The sequence below is a fragment of the Aedes aegypti genome, unplaced genomic scaffold (assembly GCF_002204515.2).
Source record: "Aedes aegypti strain LVP_AGWG unplaced genomic scaffold, AaegL5.0 Primary Assembly AGWG_AaegL5_hic_scaff_1600_PBJ_arrow, whole genome shotgun sequence".
Lineage (NCBI taxonomy): Eukaryota > Metazoa > Arthropoda > Insecta > Diptera > Culicidae > Aedes > Aedes aegypti.
In genome coordinates, this window is record NW_018735054.1 from 19611 (window position 1) to 25323 (window position 5713).

At 42.6% G+C, this 5713-nt stretch overlaps 1 long non-coding RNA gene across 2 annotated transcripts; it reads right to left on the reverse strand.

Annotated features, from left to right (window-relative positions):
* Window positions 1–963: 963 nt before the first annotated feature.
* Window positions 964–1425, reverse strand: LOC110680576. Of its 2 annotated transcripts, XR_002502932.1 has the most exons (4): window positions 1374–1425; window positions 1223–1292; window positions 1091–1163; window positions 964–1031 (listed from the first exon to the last, which is right to left on the reverse strand). It is a non-coding gene; the product is annotated as an uncharacterized LOC110680576 (long non-coding RNA). The 2 variants fall into 2 exon arrangements; XR_002502931.1 differs by lacking the exon at window positions 1374–1425 and having other exon boundaries at window positions 1223–1310.
* Window positions 1426–5713: the final 4288 nt, after the last annotated feature.

Below are 5713 nucleotides of genomic sequence, written 5' to 3' on the forward strand. Positions count from 1 at the left end.
TTTCGCATACCCTTATCATATAGCCTATTTCCCAGATCAGAAAGCGAAGAATACGAAAAGGAGGAGCATTATCTGCTATTCCAAGGGTATAAAGCATATCTCCGTCGTTGAATTCGGTTTCATTCTAATTTTCGCTTACGAGCTGGTAAGAGGTCCGCCGAACCTGCTCAGCTCCTCGCTACCTGTGCCGCAGAGCTCTTGATCATTAAGCTTGTAACAATTTTCCCTTATTGTGTTTAATTTGCCAACTCCCGAGGGGAAAAGCTTCGAGAAGGATATAACGCTTTTAAAACTCGGGTAGTGCCTCAATGGAATATATGACCAACAGTACTACAAACAGAAAGTGGTCCTCCCGGCGTCGGTGCACCTTCTAATAAAACTCTTGGTTCAGATTGACGGATAAGGCCGGCTAGCCACTGTTTGCATAGTGCACTAGCGCCGATGGAACCAAAAAAAATGACTCAATCAAAAGATAACGGCAAGGTAGAAATTAGAGCTACCATGGAACGTAACATTTAACATCTCATACTTCTATTTTCGCAAACCTTCGATCTACCGGTACAATGTTTCAAACTTATGCTAGGTTCTCATTGCTACTCACTAACAGCATCGTTGGGGGCCCCGTGCTGCTTCCATCGATGCATTCTGCTCCACGTTGGCTTCGTCGCACACACCGATCGCTGCGTTGCACTTTGCTGCACCGCGGCTGGTCGCGCTACAACTGTTGGTGATACGGCCACCGTGGCTTGTCACACCGTTGTTGAGAGCTCGAGAATGTAGCACGTCCCAGTCGCACTAGGGTTGCAACAAGATGTACGTGCGGGTTGTCGCGCTGCCTGCTCAATGTTGTCGCAGGTGGATGCACCTTTGATGCAATTTGGTCATGATCTCTCTTGACTGGCGCTCGTGTAGGACCTTCCCTCCCAGAATTTGACCGGCTGACGGAAAGCGTGCAGGTAGCTGGGGGTGCTGAGCGATGAGAACGTCGCGTGGAGTGCAGTGCCTATTTGAGCCTGCAAATAAAAGGCCCTCTGATGAGGCGATTGGCGTTAGCCCATCGATAGAAAATTGCATTGATGGGTCGTTTTACCTGATGAAGGCCTTTTTATGCTGTCTTGAGTGGGACTTCTGCCACAAAACGGTCCAGGTCGAATTTGATGCTGCTGAAAGACCACATGCAAGTATAAACTAGTGCTCTATGCTGACGCAAGTGATTGGTTACCTATTATTGGCAGTGTCCGTGCTCTGGGATAATCTACGGTAAACCGGATTTTGAACCATCCACCTGGCGTCTGATAACTCGTCGATCATGCAATGATACCTAGTAGAGCACAATTAGGGATGGGTAGCTTGGCAAACATTGTTTGAATTACCTCTATTGTTCGCCCTAGTAGAATTAGATCCCTCTTGAGCACGTGGATCAGGGCCAAAGTGTTGGATGCTATTTGCAGATAAAGGTGGTTGTTAGAGGTCATTTTAATCTATTAGAGCTTCATACTTGGGATTTACCTGCAAGTATTTGACGTTCTCACCGATAACGGAGTGTTTAATCGCACTATTGAACACTTCGGAGCATGCACTTTTTGGTAAACTTTTGGATCATTGCTCATGCGACCGCACGCCGGCTTCGATAGTGGTACAATGGGGCTGCATTGTTCGTAGCCTGTGATGAGTTTCGATGGTCAAGGCTTCAGTATGTGTAACCTTGACCGTGATGAAAGGCGACGAGAGAGATTTTGCTGGTAGGTATTTTGAAACATTTCAGCTGCTTTATTGGTATTAATCTTTACACAGAGAAAATTTGGGCGCATTTCATCGACATAATCTCAATGATGTAACAAGCTGCTGAAAATTCAGCGTCCGGTTTGTGAAATCGCTCAAGATTTGTAGATTGACTCGTGCTTCCAGAATTGGCTACAGAAATCGGTGCGCCAACGCAAGATTTGTACGACATTATTTAAGAAAATCAGCCAAAGCCGCTCGTAGAAGTGCCCATCGTCAACGCCACCGTAAATCTCAACGGACAATGAGGATTTCAACATGTACGCCATCAAAATCTGTGTCCGTGTTACTCGAATCTCATCGTTTAATCGGCCCTATTCAGGGTCAGCAAATATGTACTATAGAGTTAATTGTTTTATATTTCCTAATGTGTACACCACATACTTGCTATAATCTCTTAATTCTTCTCGTAGCATCATACAATATCTCATTTATTATGAACAATTCACAATTTCCAATAGGGACCTTCCTTAGCCGAGTGGTTAGAGTCGGCGGCTACAAAGCAAAGCCATGCTGAAAAGTGTCTGTGTTCGATTCTCGGTTGACCAGGATCTTTTCGTTTTTGAAATTTCCTTGACTTCCCTGGGCATAAAGTCTCATGGTACTTGCTACACGATGTACGAATGCGAAAATGGCAACTTTGGCAAAGAAAGCTCGCAGTTAAAAACTGTGGTAGTGCTCATTGAACATAACCTGAGAAGCAGGCTCTGTCCCAGTTAGAAAGTTATGCCAAGATGAAGAAGAAGAATTGACAATACGGCAAATTGAAATTTACAGTGGCGATGACGATATTGAGGACTAAGGCACTTCTCCGAACGGAGAGCTCTTCACTGTTCTTAAAATTCACAAACAATTACATTCTGAATCATAGCAAAAGAAAGGTTGCAATTATAACAATTGACTTAAATTCAAATGCAGCAAATCACATGGCGTACTTAACGTCATGCGGTCGTGTCTTGTACAAAATCCCCACTGATTTTTTTAAATATTTTACTCTGAAAAAGCTTCCAAACCAAATGGCAGATCTCCCTTAAAACCATAACGTAATTTAATACTCACAATTACAGCACCTATCATCTATCATCAAACATCATATCATCTGCAAAAAACTACCGCAACTGTTGTTAGAGTCTGACCCAGAATTGATCGAAGTTTTAATTCCATAGTAGTCCTACGTCAACCCCGTGGTAGTGTAACAGACCATTTTTCCTCCAGATCTGGCTGAATTCCTCGATGAATCAATCGTTTCTTAGACTCCGTCCCTCGACCTGCAAGACTTCAGCTCACCCTCCTCCGTTCATGAAGCCTCGAGGTGCTGCATGTATGCAGATGCGTCATTCGGTTGCTTAAGCCGCTGCAGATTATACTACTCGGGTGGCCGACGAGTAGTTTTGGGCAAAAGCCAACACCACCCTGAGCTGCAAAACGGTGAGCCGATAACTAGGAAGGAGCGTACAACACAAGCTCTGGTCCTCACAAGTTCCTACTTCACGATTCCGCGGGTCAAACGATGAAAAAGACCGCTAGCTAAGGGTTGCGTAATTAACTGGTAGTATCATTTAGTATCATTTAGTACCATTTAATTTTTATTGACATTTTCTCTTAGGCTGGCCAAAACCGGTGCTTTTTACCCTAGTAGATTGCAAAAAAAAATTTGGGATATTTTTTCTCATACTTGCAAAAATGGGAGATTTCTCCTAATGCTTCCAAACTCAACTAATAATATTCCCACATAAACCAAAAAGCTCTTTATTTGAAACCTTCAAGTAGACATGTTGTCACGATGAGAGGGGTTTCAATAAATTAGTCAGATGAAGTTAGGTATCTAGGGCTCATGTTAGATAAGAATTTACTTTTAAAAATCACAATGAGGGCATTCAAGCCAAATATAACAAATATGTAAAATGTCTTTATCCCCTTATTAATAGAAAATCAAAACTTAGTCTTAAGAACAGCTTTTGATCTTCAAACAAATTTTCAGGCCAGCCATTTTGTTTGCTGTACCAATATGGACTAGCTGTTTAATACCAGGAAGAAAGCTCTGCAGAGAATTCAAATAAAGTTTTGAAAAGATTCTGAAGCTTCCTTCCTGGTGTAGTACTAATGAGTTACATAGAACATCCAATGTTGAAAAATTAGAACAAATGTCAATTAAAATTAATAATAATTTCAGGCAAAAATCGTTACAAAATTCTATCTAATGAGTAATATGTTTAGGTTAAGTTAGGTTAAGTATCTTAAAAAACGTGTTTTTTGGTGGTGAAATCAAACTCACCTTGTAAAAATCTGAACTGCTACGGGCAATTGAAATGTTAATATGTTGTGAACAAAATGTGAATAAATCTTAAATTTGTTTTACCAAATTAGGATGATAGTGTTGTCTAATAACACAGAACACCTAGATATAAGAAATGAATGTAATTGTTTTACAAATGATTACTAATATGTAACCAGTGGTGTGTCTGTCTGTCCGAGATTGGTGAGATTTTCGCGATGTAGTGTATTCCGTATAGTATTGTGATGTTTTTAAAAAACCAAGAAGGTGTTTGAATATTTGTTAGCATCATCACCCATCGCCCACTGGACAGCATGCAGCCGCAATAGAAAAATAGTTCCGCTACTCACCACTAGGCCTAAAAGGACGAGCAGAAAGGTCGGCTAATTAGGGGGTGGCGTAAAAGGAACCATGAATGGGGCGAATTCGGATATTGTGGGAAAGTCTTGGTCGAGGGTTCCAAGAACATCCACCATACGCCTCCAATCGCAAAACGCAAACATACAGTTAGCCATCTATACTTTGGTAGCGCAACTAGTCAGATGATGGAGAGATTTGATTTTTTCACGCATCCATCACATGCCGCTGTGAGGAAAAAATGTTTTATTTTCCTGATAAAAGACAGTTAACAGTGGAAATACTTAGGCGGAAAAGGTAGGAAAACCCATTCTCTATGTTCTACATCCGTTTGTTTCTTGTATTATTACACTACTTTCATAAAAATTGAGATCCGGCTGGTAGGAGCACTAGGAAAACCAGGATATATGAGGTTAGTTTCATTGGAACTTTCGCCTGAGCGATTTTTGCGCTTGAATAAAACACGTTTCGGGACATTCTCCGCTGCCCCTAAAAATACCATTGGGTAGATAAATTAATTCTCTACCATTGGATCTCATTCAATTCATGCATAACTTCACTTGAGCGGTGAAAATAAATATTTTGTTCCGAATGTTTTGAAACCATGTATGGGTTTGACATTGCTGTCGTAAACCATCATCATGACCTCAGCAGCACGCCCCCAGCGGAAGAATTGTCGTTTTGGGAGCGAATTGCTCTAGAATCATTATCGAGCCTATATTCAAGTGAGTTAGACGTCTGTGGAAAATTTAAGAAGTTGATAAGCGCTAAGTTCAAAGCAAGAAGTACAGCAGTGGATTGTGGATTAGTGGAAACATCCCAGGTAACAGACCCTCGACAAGGCAACCCCCTTCATTTGTTCTCCAAATACCCGCAGGACCCTTGGTTTTACCCCTTAGTGTTACCTTGAATGACCTTGGAGTAACCTTGGCCGTTGCCTTGCCGTAGGTTGGAGTGCGCGTAGTAGATTCGAGGACCTGAATGGTTCTACCCGCCTCGATATACGCTGCAGTGCTCCTACGTTACTCTCGAGACTGCAAAGCAAGCAAGCGCGTCTGTAAACGTCACTTTGCCAGCAGCAACGCAGCATTGTGAAGCCAAGGCCTAGGAAGGTGAAGACGGGAGGAAGGAAGTAAGGAGAGAAGTAGCAGTCGCAGTCCAACCGAGGAGAGGAGCGAACCGGCGGCGACGAAGCAAGGACGAAGGTGTGGTAGCGGAACGGAGAGGGGGCTCCGCCACCAGAAAAAGAGAAGAAGAGGAAGTGAAAGGTAGGAGATAGGTTGTAAGGAAGTGGGAGGA